Source organism: Apodemus sylvaticus, chromosome 4 (genome assembly GCF_947179515.1).
Source record: "Apodemus sylvaticus chromosome 4, mApoSyl1.1, whole genome shotgun sequence".
In the NCBI taxonomy this organism is placed as follows: Eukaryota; Metazoa; Chordata; class Mammalia; order Rodentia; family Muridae; genus Apodemus; species Apodemus sylvaticus.
In genome coordinates, this window is record NC_067475.1 from 18,424,325 (window position 1) to 18,449,604 (window position 25,280).

A 25,280-nucleotide genomic window follows, 5' to 3' on the forward strand; every position below is an offset into this window, starting at 1 on the left:
CGTATGGATACTGAGAGTTGCAGATGTAAAACATTTTGTTTACCTTAATGTTTCTCCGGACAGTACTGAGCTTGGCAAAATTGGAAGTATATGCAATTGTTAGCAGGCTTGTGGTTAATATTTGTGCTATTGAAGAGCACATTGATTGTACACATGTTCAGAACTACAAAACATGGAGACTATTTCCCTCTAAAAGAAAAATTCATCACCTGTTTTCTAAATGTAGGACAAGAGATCCTGATGCTCACATTCATCAATACCATAAGAAGTGGGTGTCTGCCCTGCATGGAAAACGCAGTCTTGGCCATGGCAAAGATAGAGAACTCGACAACACTGCAAAAGGCCATTGCCAATTATGAACAGCAGATGAGTTAGAGGATGCAGCTGCCCACAAAGACCCTACAGGAGCTGCTGGACCTGCACAGGACCTGTGAGAGAGAGGCCATGGAAATCTTCATCAGGAGTTCCTTTAAAGATGAAGATCACTCATTTAACAAAGATTTATTGGTAGATTTGTGTCATGTTTAAATAGATAGGGAATCTGAAATTCAGAAATATATGAAGAAATGTTGGGCATTTATTTTGAGAAACACTTGTTAATAGATGGTGGCAGTCATTTTTTGATCACCATTACAAAGAACTTTCTCATTATGGACTCAAATTTTGAAGCTTTTGAAATATACACATTTATAATCTCATTCTAACTACACAGATGTAAGAGACAATTGGAGGTCCCAAGTTCATAAGATGCCTCCTGTCATTATGCTGGTTTACTGTCAAACTAAACAAAAGTAAAGGAACCTGGCCAGGCAGAAACTGTATAACATGCACTCCCTTTACAGTGATCACTGGTCTGCTTTGAGTTGAACATATTTCAATCATGGCTTGTAAAAGTGCCTGTGACCATACTAAGTACCCTTCAGATGGAGAAAGGGCTTCATGAGAAAGTCCAGGGGGAGAGAAAAGATGAGGCTCCTCAGAGAATTACTTCAGCTTCTGGGGTAGAAGTAAGATTCTTGTTACTCTATTTTGTTTCCTATTTTTGGATTAAAGAGTCAGAAGAGAAGTGGAATGGCATCTGTAATGAGAATATGAAAGTATCATCAGCTCATTGCTCATGGTTACTTTGGGACATCTTCAGCCCTCTAGAAGAAGCAGTGACAAAAGTCACTTATTCTCAGCCAGGAGGATATCTTCTCTTTGTTGAGAAGAGGGAGGAGCTGAAGAAAAAGTATCTTCAGGAATCCACGAAGGGGATACAGGTAATAAAGCATTATCTATTAGCTATCTATTAATGCTGACAGGCTACTGGCTTGCCTGCTTGGAACATAGTTGGGAGCAGATACAATTACTCATGGATGTGGGGCTTTGTATGAGCAGCACTCAGCTTCTGAATTCATCACCAACCCACAGAGGGAGTCTATTAATGCCATCAGATGTGTACAAGTGCTTATCAAAGAGAGTGCATTTGGTATGGATAACCAAATATCATGGATTATGACATAACCTACTCTGGGCTACAGAGGATTTTTTTTTTCAGAGAATAGAAGTGCAACGGTAGTTGCTTAAGTAGAAATGATACTTTATAAGTTTAGCCTTCAAGCTAGATTGAAGGGACACAAAATCTAATAGTGCAAACAAGGTAATCTTTTCTCCTTGTCAGGTGTTACCCCTTCAATTCCATCCTTTCTTGTTCTGTTTTGAATTTTCTAATTTGCTTTTCTCATGATGTAATCATTCTTGAGCATCTTTAGGCCACATGGAGTCAAAGTTCTAGTGTCTCCAATAATGGACATGGTTCTCCATTTGAAGTGTAGCAACTCTCTTTCTTTCTATGTTCCTATAATTTTTCATAAGACCTTCTAGATGGTTTGCCAATGCCTTGGTGGCATATGTGACAAGACTTGAGTTCCAGCATTAAAACGGGCAGAGACCAATATAAACAAACCCTTGTACCATTTCCTTTTGTTAACCTGTGTTCTTGGGACCCTAAGAGATTCTGCAGGGACACTTCCAGTCCGGTGGGACTGTATCAGAGGCACTTCTGCAAAGAGACCAGGCTATCATAATAAAGCAAAAGTTGATTGAAGGTAAGAATTGACCCAGGAACCTCTATATACTCTCTCCTAAAAGTTTGAACATTATCCACTAAATCAATCATTAAACCAGAGCATGAAGACCAAGTTTGCCATGGGTTCTGAAGACATTGCTTAGTTTGGAAGATGTGTTCATCAACATCACAACTTCCTCAAAAGCATTCCTGTTATGATTCCCTCTAAAAAGTCCCACAGCTCCCTTTTCAGAAGTGCCCATTATTCCCAAGGAGAGATATAATAATGAAAATCTACTTACTTTTCTTCTATCTCCTCAGTGGAACAAGCAAAAGCTGACTCTGCACAGGCTACTGTACAATTGTTAGAGGACACGGAAAAGAGGCATGGAAAGATGATGAAGGAGAAAGAGAGTCACAAGGGGTGAGTGAGTCAGGTGACTGAGAAGATGGAGAGGGAGAGAGTTCAGTTATTGGAGGAACAAGAGAGGATTCTGACCCTTAAACTACAGGTACTGAGCTGTAAATCTCAGCTTCATCACCCACTGTTTTCAGCCTTAAGCACAATGTAGGGCTAAATTTCACAGAATACCATAATCTCCTTGAATTTCATGAACTTTTAATCCAAATGCAATTCACTTTATTAAGCATTGAAGAAACAAGTCTTGCCTGGACTGTTAGAACATCTAAGATCTTGCAATTCTGCAGGGTTGCTTATCTGAGGGACTCAAGGCTTTCTTGTCTATGCCTTGACAGTAATGATGGTGGCTTACTTTGTCAGTTGTAGTACAAATGGCAGGTTCAGGCTGACATTTCTTTTTTTTTTTATTTTTTATTCGATATATTTTTTTAATTACATTTCAAATGATTTCCCCTTTTCTAGACCCCCACTCCCCGAAAGTCCCGTAAGCCCCCTTCTCTCCCCCTGTCCTCCCACCCACCCCTTCCCACTTCCCCGTTCTGGTTTTGCCGAATACTGCTTCACTGAGTCTTTCCAGAACAAGGGGCCACTCCTCCTTTCTTCTTGTACCTCATTTGATGTATGGATTATGTTTTGGGTATTCCAGTTTTCTAGGTTAATATCCATTTATTAGTGAGTGCATACCATGATTCACCTTTTGAGTCAGGGTTACCTCACTTAGTATGATGTTCTCTAGCTCCATCCATTTGCCTAAGAATTTCATGAATTCATTGTTTCTAATGGCTGAATAGTACTCCATTGTGTAGATATACCACATTTTTTGCATCCACTCTTCTGTTGAGGGATACCTGGGTTCTTTCCAGCTTCTGGCAACTATAAATAGGGCTGCTATGAACATAGTAGAGCATGTATCCTTATTACATGGTGGGGAATCTTCTGGGTATATGCCCAGGAGTGGTATAGCAGGATCTTCTGGAAGTGAGGTGCCCAGTTTTCGGAGGAACCGCCAGACTGCTTTCCAGAGTGGTTGTACCAGTGTGCAACCCCACCAGCAGTGAAGGGGTGTTCCTCTTTCTCCACATCCTCTTCAACACCTGCTGTCTCCTGAATTTTTAATCTTAGCCATTCTGACTGGTGTAAGGTGAAATCTCAGGGTTGTTTTGATTTGCATTTCCCTAATGACTAATGAAGTTGAGCATTTTTTAAGATGCTTCTCCGCCATCCGAAGTTTTTCAGTTGAGAATTCTTTGTTTAACTCTGTACCCCATTTTTTAATAGGGTTGTTTGGTTTTCTGGAGTCTAACTTCTTGAGTTCTTTATATATGTTGGATATTAGCCCTCTATCTGATGTAGGATTGGTGAAGATCTTTTCCCAATTTGTTGGTTGCCGATGGTGTCCTTTTGATGGTGTCCTTTGCCGTACAGAAACTTTGTAATTTTATGAGGTCCCGTTTGTCAATTTTTGATCTTAGAGCATACGCTATTGGTGTTCTGTTCAGAAACATTCAGGTTGACATTTCTAATATTAACACTCCCCCAGGGAAAAGTAAACCTCTGAATATATCAATATAACCTTGCTCATTGCAATACTGGGTTGTCAGTAATTAGGCCAGCAAATTCTCCTCTCTCTCTCTCTCTCTCTCTCTCTCTCTCTCTCTCTCTCTTTCTCTTTTCCTCTCCCTCTCCCTCTTCCTCCCTCTCCCTCTCCCTCCCTCCCTCTGTCTCCCTCTCCCTCTCTCAATCTCCCTCTCCCTCTCCCTCTCTCTCTCCCTCTCTCCCTCTCTGGGAGAATCAGAAGTGTTCATCTCCCACCAGTAGGGTAGTAGGGTGGCTTTGATTATTGACTATATAAATTCTCAGTTGGGTCAAGGCTTCATGATATGTAGCCAGTAATCCACTCCCGGAAGAATTCTCACATCTGTGCAACAATAAAGTGTTAGCAGTCAAAGATTAGTGTCTTCTGACTATAAAAGCCCTTTGGTTAACTACCAGCAGCCCTTTTTGTTGCTCAACATGTTGTGTATATATAATGATATGATTTATATGATATATATGTATATAGATATATATGATATATAGGTATAAAATGTTTATATATCAAAGTGTTCTACAGTTCATGTCAGTATTCCTGAGTAAGACATAAATGCCATCAGTAGTCAACATCAGTGGGATACTTTGGGTGAAAAATTAAGGTGATAGAATTTTCTCTATGAAATAGCAACAGTAGCAGAAAGAAAGAGCTGGCACAGTAATGCTATATTAATTATATCATTCATTTACCTTCTTAATGATACATGAAGAAGCTGAGGCTGCTGAAGCTGCCCAGGCTGTCATGAAAATGTTGGAGGATATGTGCAAGATGAACCAGAACAAAATGGCACAGAAAAGAGAGAATCATCAGGAACATGTGAAGTAAGTAACTGAGGAGAAGAAAGAGTCTCCTGAATGCTAGGTATTCCCATCCCACAATATTCGAACAGAGTAGGCAGAGAACATATAAAAAATTAACACAGTATGCTGACTCCATGTCTGGAAAGTAGGCTGGTCTGATGTTGAATAACCTATGCAGTATCTCCAATGACATAAAAGAGTAGTTACTGCTCTACAACCTTGTCTTTCTGTTGATGTGATAATACAGGATTTCTGTTACTGTGATAATGCAGCATGACCAGGAGCAGCTTGGAGAAATGGTGTTTATTTCAGCTTACAACTCTCAGATCACACTCAATTATGGAGGGAAGCCAGGAACGTAACTTAAGGAGTTAGGAACCTGAAGGCAGGAACTGAAACTGAGAACCTGAAAGACTGTTACTTACTCCCTTGCTCCATGGCTTGCTCAGCCTGCTTTCTTCAACACTCCAGGACTACCCATTCATGGGTAGCATCTCTAATAAATCACCAATCAACCACTGTTTAAGAAAATACTCATCTCCAGGTCCTGCAAGAGGCAAGAGGGGCTTCCGGGCGGCCAGTGGGGAGAAGTTGGTGTGCTCTGGTGAATCCAGTGGATCCCAGCAGGAGCCTTCAGGTGCCTGCTTTGGGATCTGAACAGCCTGGGCCACAGCACTCAATCTCCAGGAAGTGCGGGAGACCTGGTGTGCACCCAGAGGCAGTCTGAGAGCTCACAGCACAGCTTGCTCCTGTGGCACAGAGCTCAGGCTCCAGTCCGGAGGCCTCTGGTGGTAGCCCTCAGACCTGTCCGCTTCCAGATCCAGATCACCCTGGGTGACAACACCACATATCCAGGTCTTGCAAGAGGCAAGAAGGGCTTCCGGGCAGCCTGCGGGGAGAAGTCGGTGTGCTCCGGTGAATCCAGCAGGCCCCAGAGGGAGCCTTCAGGTGTCTGCTTCAGGATCTGAACAGCCTGGGCAACAGCACCCTGTCTCCAGGCAGTGCAGGAGGTAAGCTGTACACCAGAGTCCACCTGGGAAGGGGTAGCTTGCAGTGGTGAATCCAGCATTGACAAGACCAACTAACACCAGTGAGAACTAGATGGCAAAAGGCAAACGCAGGAATGTCACTAGCAGAAATCAAGGCAATATGGCAACATCTGAACCCAATTCTCCTTTACCAGCATGTCCTGGATACCCCATCACACCAGTAAAACAAGATTTGGATTTAAAATCACTGGTCATGATGCTGGTACAGGAACACATGAAGGACATACTTAAAGAAATTCAGGAGAAAATGGATCAAAAGTTAGAAGCTCTTGCAAGGGAAACACAAAAATCATTGAAAGAAATCCAGGAGAATACAAAAGCCAATAAGGAAGAAACGCAAAAAACACTTAAAGAAATACAGGAGAACTTTGGTCAACAGGCTGAGGTCATGAAAGATGAGACACAAAAATCTCTTAAAGAATTACAGGAAAGCACAAACAATCAAGTGAAGGAGCTAAGCAAAACCATCCAGGATCTAAAATCAGAAGTAGAAACAACTAAGAAAACTCAAAGGGAGACAACTTTGGAGATAGAAAGCCTTGGGAAGAAATCAGGGGGCATAGATGCAAATATCAACAACAGAATACAAGAGATGGAAGAAAGTATCTCAGATGACAAAGAAACCATAGAAACCATTGACTCAACAGTCAAAGAAAATGCAAAATGCAAAAAGATTGTATCCCAGAACATCCAGGAAATCCAGGACACAATGAGAAGACCAAACCTAAGGATTATAGGCATAGATGAGAGTGAAGATTTACAACTTAAAGGGCCAGCAAATATCTTCAATAAAATTATGGAAGAAAACTTCCCTAACCTAAAGAGAGAGATGAACATGAATATACAAGAAGCCTACAGAACTCCAAACAGACTCGACCAGAACAGAAATACTTCCCGTCACATAATAATCAAAGCACCAAATGTACTAAACAAAGAAAGAATATTAAAGGCAGTAAGAGGAAAAAGGCCAAGTAACATATAAAGGAAGACCTATCAGAATCACAGCAGACTTTTCACCTGAGACTATGAAGGCTAGAAGATCCTGGGCAGATCTCACGCAGACTCTAAGAGAACACAAATGCCAGCCAAAACTACTATATCCAGCAAAACTCTCAATCACCGTAGATGGAGAAACTAAGATATTCCATGACAAAACCAAGTTTATCCAATATATATCCACAAACCCAGCTCTACAAAGGATAATAGGAGGAAAACACCAATACAAGGAGGGAAACTTCACCCTGGAAAAAGCAAGATAGTAACCTTTCATCAAACCCAAAAGAATTTAACCAATCAAATTTAAAAAATAACGTCAAAAATGACAGGAAGTAACAATCACTATTCCTTAATATCTCTTAACATCAATGAACACAATGCCCCAATAAAAAGACATAGACTAACTGACTGGATACGTAAACAGGACCCTACATTTTGCCACTTACAGGAAACACACCTAAGGGTCAAAGACAAACACTACCTTAGAGTAAAAGGCTGGAAGACAATTTTACAAGCAAATGGTCTCAGGAAACAAGCTGGAGTAGCCATTTTAATATCAGATAAAATTGACTTTCAACCCAAAGTCATCAAAAGAGACTCTGAGGGACACTTCTTGCTGGTCAAAGGAAAAATACAACAAGAAGAACTCTCAATCCTGAACATCTATGCTCCAAATGCAAGGGCACCCTCTTTTGTAAAAGAAACTTTATTAAAGCTCAAAGCTCACATTGCACCTAACACAATAATTGTGGGTGACTTCAACACTGCACTTTCCTCAATGGACCGATCAGGAAAACAGAAACTAAACCGGGACACAATGAAACTAATTGAAGCTTTGGACCAATTACATTTAACAGATATATATATAGAACATTCTATCCTAAAGCAAAAGAATATACCTTTTTCTCAGCACCTCATGGTACCTTCTCCAAAATCGACCATATAATTAGTCACAAGATAGACCTCAACAAATATAAGAAGATCGAACTATTCCCAAGCCTCCTATCAGATCACTATGGAGTAAAAGTGGTCTTCAATAGCAAAAAAAATAAAAAAAAAAAAAAAAAATAAAAAAATAAAAAAAAAAACCAACAGAAAACCCACATACACGTGGAAACTGAACAATATTCTACTCAATGATACCTTGGTCAAAGAAGAAATAAAGAAAGAAATTAAAGACTTTTTAGAACACAATGAAAATGAAGACACAACATACCGAAATCTATGGGACACAATGAAAGAAGTGCTAAGAGGAAAACTCATAGTCCTGAGTGCCTCCAAAAAGTAACTGGAGAGAGCATACACTAACAGCTTAATGACACACCTGAAAGCCCTGGAACAAAAAGAAGCTATTTCACCTAGGAGGAGTAGAAGTCAGGAAATCATCAAACTCAGGGCCTAAATCAATCAAGTAGAAACAAATAGAACCATACAAAGAATCAACAAAACCAGGAGCTGGTTCTTTGAGAAAATCAACAAGATAGATAAACCCTTAGCTAGACTGACCAAAGGGCACAGAGAAAGTATCCAAATTAACAAACTTAGAAATGAAAAGAGAGATATAACAACGGAAACTGAGGAAATCCAAAAAATCATCAGATCCTACTACAAGAGCCTGTACTCAACACAACTGGAGAATCTGGAGGAAATGGACAATTTCCTTGACAGATACCAAATACTAAAATTAAATCTGGACCAAATAGATTATCTAAACAGTCCCATAATGCCTAAAGAAATAGAAGGAGTCATAGAAAGTCTTCCAACCAAAAAAAGCACAGGACCAGATGGCTTCAGTGCAGAATTCTATCAGACCTTCAAAGAAGAGTTAACACCAATACTTTTCAAACTATTCCACAAAATAGAAACAGAAGGAACCCTACCAAATTCCTTCTATGAAGCCACAATTACGCTGATACCAAAACCACACAAAGATCCAACAAAGAAAGAGAACTTCAGACCAATTTCCCTTATGAACATCAATGCAAAAATACTCACTAAAATTCTTGCCAACCGAATCCAAGAACACATCAAAACGATCATCCACCATGATCAAGTAGGCTTTATCCTGGAACATATCAAAACGATCATCCACCATGATCAAGTAGTCTTTATCCCAGGAATGCAGGGTTGGTTCAATATATGGAAATCCATCAATGCAATCCACTACATAAACTAACTCAAAGAAAAAAACCACATGGTCATTTCATTGGATGCTGAAAAAGCATTTGATGAAATTCAGCATCCTTTCATGCTTAAAGTCTTGGAGAGAACAGGAATTCAAGGCCCATACCTAAACATAGTAAAAGCAATATACAGCAAACCGGTAGCCAGCATCAAACTAAATGGAGAGAAACTTGAAGCAATCCCACTAAAATCAGGGACTAGACAGGGCTGCCCCCTTTCTCCTTATCCTTTCAATATTGTACTTGAGGTACTAGCTCGGGCAATTCGACAACATAAGGAGGTCAAAGGGATACAAATTGGAAAGGAAGAAGTCAAACTATCACTATTTGGAGATGACATGATAGTCTACCTAAGTGACCCAAAAAACTCCACTAGAGAACTCCTACAGCTGATAAACAGCTTCAGCAAAGTGGCAGGTTATAAAATCAACTCAAGCAAATCAGTGGCCTTCCTATACTCAAAGGATAAGCAGGCTGAGAAAGAAATTAGGGAAATGACCCCCTTCACAATAGCCACAAACAGTATAAATTATCTTGGTGTGACACTTACCAAACATGTGGAAGATCTATATGACAAGATCTTCAAGACTCTGAAGAAGGAAATGCAAGAAGACCTCAAAAAATGGGAAAACCTCCCATGCTCATGGATTGGTAGAATAAATATAATTAAAATGGCCATTTTGCCAAAAGCAATATGCAGATTCAATGCAATACCCATCAAAATCCCAACTCAATTCTTCACAGAGTTAGGAAGAGCAATTATCAAATTCATCTGGAATAACAAAAAACCCAGGATAGCTAAAACTATTCTCAGCAACAAAAGAAAGTCTGGGGGAATCAGTATCCATGACCTCAAGCAATACTACAGAGCAATAGTGTTAAAAACTGCATGGTATTGGTACAGTGACAGGCAGGAGGATCAATGGAACAGGATTGAAGATCCAGAAATGAACCCACACACCTATGGCCACTTGATCCTCGACAAAGAGGCTGAAAACATCCAATGGAAAAAAGATAGCCTTTTCAACAAATGGTGCTGGTTCAACTGGAGGTCAGCATGACGAAGAATGTGAATTGATCCATCCTTGTCTCCTTGTACTAAGCTCAAATCCAAATGGATCAAGGATCTCCACATAAAGTCAGACACTCTGAAGCTAATAGAAAAGAAACTGGGGAAGACACTCGAGGACATCGGTACAGGGAGAAAGTTTCTGAACAGAACACCAATAGCGTATGCTCTAAGATCAAGAATTGACAAATGGGACCTCATATAATTACAAAGTTTCTGTACAGCAAAGGACACCATCAAGAGGACAAATCGGCAACCAACAAATTGGGAAAAGATCTTCACCAATCCTACATCAGATAGAGGGCTAATATCCAACATATATAAAGAACTCAAGAAGTTAGACTCCAGAAAACCAAACAACCCTATTAAAAAATGGGGTACAGAGTTAAACAAAGAATTTTCAACTGAAGAACTTCGGATGTCGGAGAAGCATCTTAAAAAATGCTCAACTTCATTAGTCATTAGGGAAATGCAAATCAAAACAACCCTGAGATTTCACCTTACACCAGTCAGAATGGCTAAGATTAAAAATTTAGGAGATAGCAGGTGTTGGAGAGGGTGTGGAGAAAGAGGAACACTCCTCCACTGCTGGTGGAGTTGCAAACTGATACAACCACTCTGGAAATCAGTCTGGCGGCTCCTCCGAAAACTGGGCACCTCACTTCCAGAAGATCCTGCTATACCACTCCTGGGCATATATCCAGAGGATTCCCCACCATGTAATATGGATACATGCTCTACTATGTTCATAGCAGCCCTATTTATAATTGCCAGAAGCTGGAAAGAACCCAGGTATCCCTCAACAGAAGAGTGGATGCAAAAAATGTGGTATATCTACACAATGGAGTACTATTCAGCCATTAGAAACAATGAATTCATGAAATTCTTAGGCAAATGGATGGAGCTAGAGAACATCATACTAACTGAGGTAACCCTGACTCAACAGGTGAATCATGGTATGCACTCACAAATAAGTGGATATTAACCTAGAAAACTGGAATACCCAAAACATAATCCACACATCAAATGAGGTACAAGAAGAAAGGAAGAGTGGCCCCCTGTTTTGGAAAGATTCAGTGAAGCAGTATTCGACAAAACCAGAATGGGGAAGTGGGAAGGGGTGGGTGGGAGGACAGGGGAAGAGAAGGGGGCTTGCAGGACTTTCGGGGAGTGGGGGGCTAGAAAAGGGGAAATCATTTGAAATGTAAATAAAAAATATATTGAATAAAAAAAAGTAAAAAAAAAAAAAAGAAAAGAAAATGCTCCATTTTCTTACCCATAGCTTTTTTTAATTAATTCTTTTATTTTATTTTTTATTGATATATTTTTTATTTACATTTCAGATGATTTCCCCTTTTCTGGGTCCCCACTCCCCGCACGTCCCATAAGCCCTCTTCCCTCCCCCTGTTCCTCCATCTATTCCTTCCCGGTTCCCCTATACTGTTGCACTGATATACTGTTTCTAGCCTAATATCTAATTATCAGTGAGTGCATACCATGATTGATCCTTGGAGACTTGCTTATCTCATTTAGTATGATGTTCTCCAGCTGCATCTATTTGTCTAAGAATTTCATGAATTCATTGTTTCTAATGGCTGAATAGTACTCCATTGTGTAAATATACCACATTTTTTGGTATCCATTCCTCCATTGAAGGACACCTGGGTTCTTTCCAGCTTCTGGCTACTACAAATAGGGCTGCTATGAACATAGTGGAGCATGTGTCCTTATTGAATGCTGAAGAATCCTCTGGGTATATGCTCAGGAGTGGTATAACAGGGTCCTCAGGAAGTGTCATGCCCAGTTTTCTGAGGAACTGCCAGAATGATTTCCAAAGTGGTTGCACCATTTTGTAATCCCACCAGCAGTGGAGGAGTGTTCCTCTTTCTCCACATCCTCGCCAACACCTGCTGTCTCCTGACTTCTTGACCTTAGCCATTCTGACTGGTGTCAGGTGAAATCTCAGGGTTGTTTTGATTTGCATTTCCATAATGATTAATGATGTTGAACATTTCTTAAGGTGTTTCTCAGCCCTCCGAAGTTCTTCATGTGAAAATTCTTTGTTTAGCTCGATACTCCACTTTTTAATGGGGTTATTTGGTTCTCTGGGTTCTACCTTCTTGAGTTCTTCGTATATATTAGATATTAGCCCTCTGTCAGATTTAGGGTTGGTGAAGATCATTTCCCAATCTGTTGGTTGACGTTTTGTCGTTTTGACAGTGTCCTTTGCCTTACAGAAACTTTGTAGTTTTATGAGGTCCCATTTGTCAATTCTTGATCTTAGAGCATAAGCTATTGGTGTTCTATTCAGGAACTTTTCCCCTGTGCCCATGTCCTCCAGGGTCTTCCCCAGTTTCTTTTCTATTACTTTCAGTGTGTCAGGTTTTATGTGGAGGTTCTTGATCCATTTAGTTGAGCTTAGTACAAGGAGATAAGAATGGATCAATTCATTTTTCTGCATGCTGACCTCCAATTGGACCAGCACCATTTATTGAAAAGACTATATTTTTTCCATTCAATGCTTTCAGCTCCTTTGTCGAAGATCAAGTGACCATAGGTGTGTTGGTTCATTTCTGGGTCTTCAATCCTATTCCATTGATCTGCTTGCCTGACATTGTACCAATACCATGCAGTTTTTATCACTATTGCTCTGTAGTAAAGTTAAAATCTGGGATACTGAATCCCCCTGAAGTTCTTTTACTGTTGAGAATAGTTTTAGCTATTCTGGGTTTTTTGTTATTCCAGATGAATTTGAGAATTGCTCTTTCTAGCTCTATGAAGAACTGGGTTGGGATTTTTATGGGGATAGCATTGAATCTGTAGATTGCCTTTGGCAAGATGGCCATTTTAACTATATTAATCCTGCTAATCCTTGAGCATGGAAGATTTTTCCATTTTCTGAGATCTTCTTCGAAAAATCCAACAAGAACTCTCAATCCTGAACATCTATGCCCCAAATACAAGGGCACCCTCATTCATAAAAGAAACTTTACTAAAGCTCAAAGCACACATTGCACCTAACACAATAATTGTGGGTGACTTCATCACTCCACTCTCACCAATGGACCAACTGGAAAACAGAAACTAAACAGGGAGTCAGTGAAACTAATTGAAGCTTTGGACCAATTGGAGTTAATATATATATATATATATATATATATATATATATATATATATATATATATATATATATATATAAAACTTTTCCTCCTAAAGCAAAAGAATATACCTTTTGCTCAGAACCTCATGGTACCTTCTCCAAAATAGATCATATAGTTGGTCCCAAGACAGACCTCAACAAATAGAAGAAGATTGAAATAATCCCATGCCTCCTATCAGATCACTATGGAGTAAAAGTGGTCTTTAATAACAATAAAAACAACAGGAAGTCCACATACACACGGAAACTGAACAATACTCTACTCAATGATACCTTGGTCAAGAAAGAAATAAAGAAAGAAATCAAAGATTTCTTAGAATTTAAAGAAAATGAAGGCACAGCATACACAAATCTATGGAATAAAATGGAAGCAGTGCTAAGAGGAAATCTCATAGCTTTGAGTGCCTCCAAAAAGAAATTCGAGAGAGCATACACTAGAAGATTAACTGACCATCTGAAAGCCCTGGAACAAAAAGAAGCTAATTCACCCAGGAGGAGAAGAAGACAGGAAATCATCAAATTCAGGGCTGAAACCAATCAAGTAGAAACTAAGAGCACCATACAAAGAATCAACAAAACCAAAAGCTGGTTCTTTGAAAAAAATCAATAAGATAGATAAACCCTTATCCAGACTAACCAAAGGGCACAGAGAAAGTATCCAAATTAACAAAATTAGAAATGAAAACAGAGATATTACAACAGAAAGCGAGGAAATTAAAAAAACCATCAGATCCTACTACAAAAACCTATACTCAACACAACTGGAGAATCTGGAGGAAATGGACATTTTCTTAGACAGATACCAATTACCAAAATTAAACCAGGATCAAATAGACCATCTAAACAGACGCATAACCCCTAAAGAAATAGAAGGGGTCATAGATAGCCTTCCGACCAAAAAAAGCACAGGACCAGATGGTTTCAGTGCAGAATTCTATCAGACCTTCAAAGAAGACTTAACACCAATACTCTTCAAACTTTTCCACCAAACAGAAACAGAAGGAACACTACCAACTCCTTCTTTGAAGCCTCTATTACGCTGATACCAAAACCACACAAAGATCCAACTAAGAAAGAGAATTTCAGGCCAATTTCCCTTATGAATATCAATGCAAAAATACTAAATAAAATTCTTGCCCACTGAATCCAAGAACACATCAAAACAATCATCCACCATGATCAAGTAGGCTTCATCCCAGGGATGCAGGGATGGTTCAATATAAGGAAATCCATAAATGCTATCCACTACATAAACAAACTCAAAGAAAAAAACCACATGATCATTTCATTAGATGCTGAAAAAGCATTTGACAAAATTCAGCATCCTTTCATGCTAAAAGTCTTGGAAAGGACAGGAATTCAAGGCCCATATCTAAACATAGTAAAAGCAATATACAGCAAATGATCACAGGTAGCCCACATCAAACTAAATGGAGAGAAACTTGAAGCAATCCCACTAAAATCAGGGACTAGACAAGGCTGCCCCCTCTCTCCATATCTTTTCAATATAGTTCTTGAAGTCCTAGCTAGAGCAATTAGACAACAGAAGGAAGTCAAAGGGATACAAATTGGAAAGAAGTCAAACTATCACTATTTGCCTATGATATGATAGTATACTTAAGTGACCCTAAAAACTCTACTAGAGAACTCCTACCCCTGATAAACAACTTCAGCAAAGTGTCTGGCTACAAAATCAATGCAAGCAAATCAGTAGCCTTTATATATTCAAAGGATAAGCAGACTTAATAAAAAATTAGGGAAATGACTCCCTTCACAATAGGTACAAACAGCATAAAGTATCTTGGGGTGACTCTAATCAAACAAGTGAAAGACCTATATGACAAGAACTTCAGATCTCTGAAGAAGGAAATCGAAGAAGATCTCAGAAAATGGAAAAATCTCCCATAGCTAATCTTACAGGGACATTTGCTCAATTGTAGTTCTCTCTTCTCAGATAACTCTAGTTTGTGTCAGGTTGACAACACAAAGAAACAGTAACAGGGCAACCAATCAGCTGAAGAACTGGGCTCAGCTGTGAGTATGCTGTCCTCCTGTGAGGAGATGCTCACCTGTGCTTAGATGGGCTTTGTGATGGGCTTTGACTACCCTTCTCAAGCTTCAAGAATTCTTTTGTCTATTTCTTTGTGTATGGTACTTTCAAGAATACCATACACCTGTGGAAAGACTGGAAGTCACAAGAGCACATGCATTGCTCGGTGCAGCCTCAGAAGGCAGGGAGAGACAAAGCTTTCTGGCGCTCTCAGCTTGTTGGTGTCATTAAACATGCCTCTCACTGGGATGAAAGCAATCAACAGTTAACTGTGGGAATCAGACATGGAACCATTAGATCTTGGGAGAGATCCCAATAATTCCACTGTCAACTCTTTTCTGTCAGCTAGAAACAAAATAAACACCCATCCCTCTGTGAAATTAAGCTATGATTTCTCTGCGCTCTATAACAGTCTGTTTTGTGCTATTGTGAGCTCCATTCATCTTTTCCCCTTGTGCTAGATGTACAGAGCCATATTGGGGCAGTCATGCACTGGGTCAGAGTTTGACTTTGGTCAAGGTTAACTTCTCCCAGATAGCCAGGATCCTGCTCCACCTAGGGTGAAGTGCTCGAAGTAAAGGTTAAGTTCACTGTTCCTCCAGGTCTAGGAATTCCTGAATTAAGCAGGTGACCCACCCAGCTGCAGGAGCAGTCAAGACGAGGACCTCCAAGAGAAGCTAGACAACTTCCACCGGAACTCAGCCTGGAGTCTGGGGGGAAGGGTTTGCCCAAACTGTTAAAAGGTTTGGCGCCATTAAAGTTTCTGGCTTTGATCAGTGAATATTGTCTTAGCCATACTTCTTTTCGCCCCTCTTCCCTATTTATTCCTCAGCTTCTGTTCCAGAAACCCACTTCGTAATAGCTGCAGGCAGCTATGGAACCCTACATATTGGCGCCAGAACATGGGGCAACCTGGTACGGGAGAATTTCCTGAGGTAACCCTATCGAGCGAAGCTTCGCAGAAAAGGTGATAAGAAATGGTATCCGCACGGTAAGCAACATAGAGTTCAAAAACTAGCGCTAGTGGAAAAATTTTTCTATTGTTGTGAGTGCAGAGGGATACGGGTTTTTCAAGCAAACTGTGTTGACCCGGCACAGTGGCCGCTTGGGTTGAAAAGATAGGGAAATATGGGGAAGGAATTTGGTAGGCATTTGCCCAAAGCTCATAAGAGCTGATTTAGGCGAAAAAGAAAGGGGTTTTAAAAATAGGCATATGTCCACAGCCTCTAAGAGCTGTTTATAGAGGAAAATGGATGCAATTGCTTAACAAGTGCGCTTAACTTTCTGTGTATCTTTCTGTGTTTGTCCCGGTGCACTGACTGTTTGTCTATGTGTATGTTTATGTCCTCTCTGTGTTTTTGTGTGAATGACTGTTTCATGTTAAAAAGAAAAATTGGTAAGGATTTCATCTACTGGTAACCTCTTGAGCCAGCCACAGTTTGTGTGGGGATTGATTTAAAGCTGCGCCACAGCAGCGCAGCTCACTCACCCAAGAGGCAAGCATGGCTGGGGAAAAAGCCGCTCTTAAAAGCCCAGAAGCCTCAAGATTTGGGAAAACTTTGGTTTGGCTTGTGAAATTCATGTAGTCGCTTTATACTTGTTTCTAATTGGTTTTAATGGTATAAGGCTTTACATGTCTTGACTAAAGAGTTATAAATTAATTGGTTATTATGTAAAAGGTATAGTGTTATTAAGAAAAGGTTAGTTTAAAACTGGTGATTCAGTGTTGGAGCCATCTTAACTAGCTACACGTGGCCTAACACAACTCATGCTTTGTTCTTGTTTATAATTGGATTTAAAGGTATATTTTGGATTTAACGGTATATTTTGCATGTCTTGACTATAGACAGGCTTAAGTCACTGGACATGATTTAAAAGGTATAATGTTATTAACAAAAGTTAGGTTAAAGCTGGTAGTTTAGGGTAGTCGCCATTTTTAAACAACACGTGGCATGACGGTTAAAGCTGGTAGTTTAGGGTAGTCGCCATTTTTAAACAACACGTGGCATGATGGTTAAAGCTGGTAGTTTAGGGTAGTCGCCATTTTTAAACAACACGTGGCATGACGCAATCCAGGAAATACAGGCCTTTGAGATGCTCCTAAATTGGCATGGTGTTTCATGTGAATCTTGGCATGGAGATTGGACTTAATGAAGGTTAAGATTTAAAATAATGTCTCTTTAATAAGTTACACTGTCATACACTTGAACATAAGAACTGGCAGACAAACCTTGTGCTGTAAATATGTGTTTGCCATTGATTTTAAAGAAAATAGATTGCTTAAAATTGGGATTTGCTTCCAAAATTACAATTGTGCTCTAATATTACAAGAAAACTTTGAGTTACAATAAAAATCAGTGTGTCATTGGCTGCAGTTTTCAGTTTACAGGCTCATAATTCTTAACATTTTGTAATTAAGATAATTTTGAGAGTGATACAGCTATGGGTTTTAGAGGTACATTCCCACTTTTCCACAAGTTTATAGGCTACAATGGTAGGAGCAAAATTTAACCCTCCAAGATTAAAAAGGAGATCTCCGTGGAAATGCATTTGATATCAAGTAGGTTCCTTTGACCATGGAATTACAGGTTTCTTTTGTTTAATCCTCAAAATGTCCTTGCAGGTTTGGGTCTGGTCTTAGATAAAAGGCTCAGATCTAGTCCTTGCCAAGGACTAAAGGTGGATCCTAGGGCAGAAAAAAAATGTTTTGTCTCTGTTTCAATACTAGAAGTTAGGATCTTAATATTCAGTGTATAATGTTCATAGAATGTTTGTTACAGGCCCTTGCTCCTAACTATGGACTTTTAGAATTTTTAGGTAAATGGCTTTCAAAGGTTGTTAGGATATATTAATTGGCTTTATCTTATATTTACCTCATTTTAAGCTTGCCACAGAAGGTCTTAAACCTCTGTTTTCAAGGTAGGAAACGTTTGCTCCTTGCTTCAAGCAGCAATCAAATTTATTACTAATGGTTGATCTATTACATGGCAAACATTTTTAGGCAAAATTAATAATTGTTATCCAAAAGATAATTTGTACTATCAGATCACATGTTTATTCCTTTGTTTCTCCCTGCTTCAACACAGATACCTGAATTGGGTGCTATAGCAGCTATTTTTAAGATGTTAAAAGTCAAGCTTTTAATAATAGTAGATATATATATAGCTCATGGTTTATAATTGCTTAAAATTGGTCCATTTTTAATACTGCTAATTCTTAATATTTACAGTTTATGAAAATGTGATTCAAATTTCTAAGAACAAAGGATATATTCTCTAAATGACTGTCCTTTAGGTATTTGAAATGATTTTATAGTTTGTACACATCAAATTATAAAGATTTGTTCTTGATGTCCTCAATTTCTACCTCTACCACGTAATGGTGTTAATCCTAGAGGACTTAGTTATTACAGATAAATGATACTCATATTTCTAATTTAGAAGATTAAAAAATATGTACATGTTACTAATGATTCATTTTTAGGCTGTCTAGTTGCAACTGCTCTAACAGAAAAAGCAACTAAAAATGCTATGTTTATTTTATATAATTACATAGTTATTGCCTATGTTATGGGTTATACTTTGTGTTCCAACTTAAATTAATAAAACAATATCTTCTTGGAAGAGAGAAGAGAGGGGAAATCGTGTCCCTGTGCATATCATTTATATTATGCTTGCATGTTTTTAAGAAAATTTTAAAATTTGGATGCCTAGAAACTCCTTGCTAAATGTATATGACATCTTGTAATTAGGCATATTGATGTCTAGGTGAAATGAAGGAATTCACTTATTGACATATGCCATGATCCTGATTTAATATTGGGGGAGAAGGCATGTCCCCTATGTTTTTTCCACAGAATGCTGCAGAAGATATGCTGACTGTGTGCTTGCTGAATGCCCAGACCATGGTAACATAAGAGCTATATTGGGTATATGTTCTTGACTTACCTCAATTGTCAAATGTCCCAGTTAGATAAATTGCCTAGCTTCAAGCTTTTAGACTTTGTGGGACAGAACATGGAGACTGTTAAGCTAGCTTAGGAAAAATTAATCTAAAGAAGAGTTAAAATGACTCTTCTCCTTATTGTGTTCAGCTGACTCAACCATAGACTGGTCTAGAAATAATTCCAATATTGAAGATTCCAATTTTGAAGATGGCTAACAATCTTCAGCCATCTGTGTTAATTTAACATATAGTCTCCACTTTTCCTGAGAAGTAACAGCATATCTCTTGATACACAAGGCTACCTCTCCCACCCCAGAGGCCAAGCTTTGGGTCCTTAAAGTTGTTAATTTGCAACTGAATTGGATACTTCAGGGACAAGTTAATCCTATTCCACCTTTAACTCTTGACCTTGTTTTTTAAGCAGACTGGCTGTCTCCACTCAGGCTCACCTGGATGGAGAGATTGCATGTCTGTTAAAGACACTTGCAGACCCCCCTGGCTTCAAAACTTACACAAGTGGATCTCCAAAGATGGAGCCACATAGAACTCAGATCTATGTGTGTTTGTTTAAGAACAAACATGGGTACCAGTGAGACGTGCGAGGCAAAGCACCGCATGGGGAGGTGAATTTCTGCTTCTGAGTCCCCAGGAAGTACACCTAATTGCATAGGGGTTAACGTCGAGAGGTTGTCCTTAAAATAATAAGGGAGCCTATTACCCCTCCTCTGAAAAAGACGTTATACAATATTTAAGAGGAATTACGGTCAATGCTTCCCCTCCTGGTTAAGGCCCGCCTTCTTATGAAGGATATTTATCCACTTGTTTTCTACCTCCTCGTGTTCTAATTAATAAAAAAAGGGAGGACATGTACAGAGCCATATTGGGGCAGTCATGCACTGGGTCAGAGTTTGACTTTGGTCAAGGTTAACTTCTCCCAGATAGCCAGGATCCTGCTCTACCTAGGGTGAAGTGCTCGAAGTAAAGGTTAAGTTCATTGTTCTTCCAAGTCTAGGAATTCCTGAATTAAGCAGGTGACCCACCCAGCTGCAGGAGCAGTCAAGACGAGGACCTCCAAGAGAAGCTAGACAACTTCCACCGGAACTCAGCCTGGAGTCTGGGGGGAAGGGTTTGCCCAAACTGTTAAAAGGTCTGGCGCCATTAAAGTTTCTGGCTTTGATCAGTGAATATTGTCTTAGCCATACTTCTTTTCGCCCCTCTTCCCTATTTATTCCTCAGCTTCTGTTCCAGAAACCCACTTCGTAATAGCTGCAGGCAGCTGTGGAACCCTACACTAGAGACAAAGCACAGGATCTTGGGATACAAATAATCTACCAACCTCTTCCTCATTATCTCTCATTCCCTAGTTTATAGTCAATCTTCTCCATGCCAACCTGACTGCTGCCCACATCTTTGTACTCTTTCAAAGTCACCTACTGTCTCCAGTCTGCCTTATTTTCAGCAAGGGCAACTCTAGCTACAATTCTCAGCTATCTTTGGATGCTATAGCAAAATACCGTAGATTGGGTGGGGGTAAAATGTCCTTCCTGTACCTCAGATGGGCAAGGAGTCCATGACCAAGGTCTCAAGAGTATCATTGTCTGCATAGGTCACCCATCTTGTTTCACAGACTGCTGTGTTCTTCCCATGTCTTCACATTTTTTCTGGTCTCTTCACAAAGCTCTGGTCTCTTCCTTTTCTTATAAGGATACTGATCATCAGAACTCCTCCTGTTCAATATCATCTAAGTCTGATGATCCGGAAAATGCTCCTATCCACACTGAATATCAGGGCTTTATTATATAAATTGCAAGGGATAATTATCCAAATAGTCTCTACAATATATAATTTCAATACCAAACATTCTCTTTCCCTATTTAATGCTTGTTTTTATGTGCACATTATACATCCACATACTTGTATTTAATAGGACAAGATTAAAAATAGACCAAATAAGCCAACAAGTGTTTATTTTATAGCTATATACAATGTACATTCATATATATTTAAGGTATCACTATCTTTTTATTCGATATATTTTTTATTTACATTTCAAATGATTTCCCCTTTCCTAGCCCCCCCCCACTCCCAGAAAGTCCCGTAAGCCCCCTTCTCTCCCCCTGTCCTCCCACCCACCCCTTCCCATTTCCCCGTTCTGGTTTTGCTGAATACTGCTTCATTGAGTCTTTCCAGAACAAGGGGCCACTCTTCCTTTCTTCTTGTACCTCATTTGATGTGTAGATTATGTTTTGGGTAATCCGGGTTTCTAGGTTAATATCATCTTATTAGTGAGTGCATACCATGATTCATCTTTTGGGTCTGGGTTACACTATTATCATCATGAGATACTTATGGCAAAAGACAAGGATTTGCCTCTATTTTGTTATTGACTAGATTCTGAACATCTAGAAGTGTTCTGAACATATAGCAGGGGTCTCTCTCTCTCGGTCTGCCTCTCTGTCTCCCTCTCTGTCTCTCTCTCCATCTTTGTCCTTTCTCTATCTTCACTTGTTTCCCCCTCCCCTTTCCTTAGTCTGCTATCTCAGAATGAAATGGCATGTTTTTGTGGTGCCTAAAGGTAAGATAGAATTAACGTGATTCTCAACAAACTCTAGACATTAAACAAATACAGTCTTAAGTTGATATGGTGTTCAAGGATCAGCTCATAGTGCAAAATTTAGTGACAGTGAAACTGGCCTATGAATTTGAGGGACTTTCCATCACCAGCTGCAGTGCCCTGGAGTGTTCACATAACAACTACAGAATCACTGACCAAGCCATCCCATCAAGGCAGGTCCACCAAGGCAGGATCAAGGATTAAAAACAAAAAGAGACAATTAGCCTTGTAGCATGACTACAGCCAGTTCTGAGGCTGAGGATTATTTTTTCCCAATCTGCTTTTATACCACTTTAATTACATGTAAGTAATAAGGTCAGTTTTAGGTTAAGGAATAAGCAAGACAATAAATACAAATGGTCAAGGAACAAGAAAAGCAATAAACAATCACTATTTCTAAGGGCCTATCAGGACAACCAAGATATCAGAGCCTACTTCCCAGTCCTAGGCCAAAGCCATATTCTTGCCTGAAGCCTACTCCTTTGTTCTAGCCTAAAATCAGATTATAGCCTGAGTTTATTTCCTTGTCATGGCCCAAAGTCAAATTCTTGCCTGAAGCCCACTTCCTTGTACTGGCCCAATGCCAAATTCCTGCCATCAGGCCCCCAAAGCTCTCAGGAATCACTCAGGAATTCAAGGCCCATACCTAAATACAATAAAAGCAATATAAAACAAAGAAGTAGCCAACATCAAACTAAATGGAGAGAAACTTGAAGCAATCCCACTGAAATCAGGGACTAGACAAGGCTTCCCACTTTCTCCCTATCTATTCAATATGACACTTAAAATTCTAACTAGAGCAATTAGACAACAAAAGGTCAAAAGAATACAAATAAGAAAGAATGAAGTCACTTTTTAATCATCTTTATTTATGTTTCGAATGTTATCCCATTTCCTGGTTTCCCCTCCTAAAACCCCCTACCCCATTCCCCCTGCCCCTGCTCACTAACCCACCCTCTGCTGCTTCCTTCTCCTGGCATTTCCCTATACTGGGGCATGCAGCCTTTTCAGGACCAAGGGCCTCTCCTACCTTTGATGTCTAACAAGGCCATTCTTTGCTATATATGCATTTGAAGCTATGGGTCCCTCCATGTGTCCTCTTTGGTTGGTGGTTTAGTCCATGGGAGCTCCGGGGGTATTGGTTAGTTTATATTGCTGTTCATACTATGGGACTACAAGCTCTTTCAGCTCCTACAGCTCCTTTGGTCCTTTCTCTACCTACTACATTGGGGACCTTGTGCTCAGCCCAATGGTTGGCTGAGAGCATCCACCTCTGTATTTGTCATGTACTGGCAGAGCCTCTCAGAAGACAGCTATATCAAGGTCCTATCAAAAAGCACTTATTGGCATTCACAATAGAGTCTGGGTTTGGTGACAGTATATGGGGTGGATCCTCAGTTGGGGCAATCTCTGGATGGTCTTTCCTTCAGTCTCTGTTCCACGCTTTGCCTCTATATCTCCTCCCATGGGTATTTTGTTCCAACTTCTAAGAAGGACCAAAGTACCCATACTTTGGTCTTCCTTCTTCTTGAGCTTCATTTGGTTTGTGAATTGTATCTTGTGTATTGTAATACTAGGCTAATATCCACTTATCAGTGAGTGCATACCAGATGTGTTCTTTTGTGATTGGGATACCTGACTCAGGATGATATTTTGTAGTTCCATCCATTTGCCTAAGAATTTCATGAATTCTTAGCTTTTAATAGCTGAGTAGTATTCCATTGTAAATGCACCACATTTTCTGTATCCATTCCTCTGTTGAGGAACATCTGTGTTCTTTCCAGGTTCTGGCCATTATAAATAAGGCTGCTATGAACATAGAAGATCATGTCTCCTTATTATATGTTGGATATTCTTCTGGGTATATGCCCAGGAGTGGTATAGCTGGGTCCTCTAGTGTTACTATGTCCAATTTTCTGAGGAATCCCCAAACTGATTTCCTACTCTTGGGCTGCAAGCTTCTTCAGCTCCGTCAGCTCCTTTGGTCCTTTCTCTAGCTCTGTCATTGGGGACCTTGTGCTCAGCCCAATGGTTGGCTGATAGCATCCACCTCTGTATTTGTCAGGTACTGGCTGAGCCTCTCAAGAGACAGCTATATCAGGTTCCCGTAAACAAGTGCTTATTGGCATCCACAATAGAGTCTGGGTTTGGTGACAGTATATGGGATGGATTCCCAAGTTGTACCAGCTTGCAATCCCACCAGCAATGGAGGAGTATTCCTCTTTCTCCACATCCTTGCCAGCATCTATCTGCTCACACCTGGGTTTTTGATCTTAGTCATTCTGACTGGTGTGAGGTGGAATCACAGGGGTTTGATTTGCATTTCCCTGATTACTAGAGTAGGTTGAGCATTTCTTTAGATGCTTCTCAGCAATTCAGTTTTCCTCAGTTGAGAATTCTTTGTTTAAAAAGCTCCATTTTTAATAGGCTTATTTGGTTTGATGGGAGTCTAGCTTCTTGAGTTCTTTGTATATATTGGATATTAGCCTTCTTTCAGATGTATGGTTGGTACAGATCTTTTTCCAATTTGTTGGTTGACCTTTTGACCTACTGACAGTGTCCTTTGCCTTACAGATTTAGTAGTTTTATGAGGTACCATTTGTTAATTCTTGATCTTAGAGCATAAGCTATTGATGTTCTGTTCAAGAAATTTTCCCCTGTGCTCATGTGCCCAAGATTCCTACCCACTTTCTTTTCTATTCATTCCAGTTTATCTGACTTGATCTACTTGGACTTGAGTTTTGTGCAGGGAAACAAGAATGGATTGATTTGCATTCTTCTACAAATTGATTGACAGTTGAACCAGCACCATTTGTTGAAAAGGCTATCTATTTTCCACTGGATGGTTTTAGCTCCTTTGTCAAAGGTCAAGGGACCATAGGTGTGTGGGTTCAATTCTGGGTCTTTATCTCTATTTCATTGATCTACTTGCCTGTCACTGTAGCAATACCATGAATTTTTTCAGTATTGCTCTGTAGTACAGCTTGATGACTGGGATGCTGATTTCCCCAGAAGTTCTTTTATTGTTGAGAATAGTTTTAGCTATACTGCTGTTTTTGTTAATCCAAATGAATATATGTGTATACATACATACATACATACATACATACATATATATGTATATACACATATGTGTGTGTACATATCTATATTTAGTGCCATTTATTTATACATATATGAAAATGTCATCTCGTCTGCTTTTTACTATTTACTATGAAACACCCATGAGTAACTTTTCATAGACTGATGTTTGTGTTCCTGTACCAGTTCTTTCTTTTTTTCTAATAGAATGCCTAGCTCTGAATTTTGAAAGGATGGCTGTCTAATAGCCTTAATTCTTGCAAATGGTATC

At 39.6% G+C, this 25,280-nt stretch overlaps 1 pseudogene; it reads left to right on the forward strand.

Annotated features, from left to right (window-relative positions):
* LOC127682491 (guanylate-binding protein 1-like) overlaps nucleotides 1-25,280 on the forward strand; it is a 51,012-nt pseudogene that overhangs the window by 4,450 nt on the left and 21,282 nt on the right.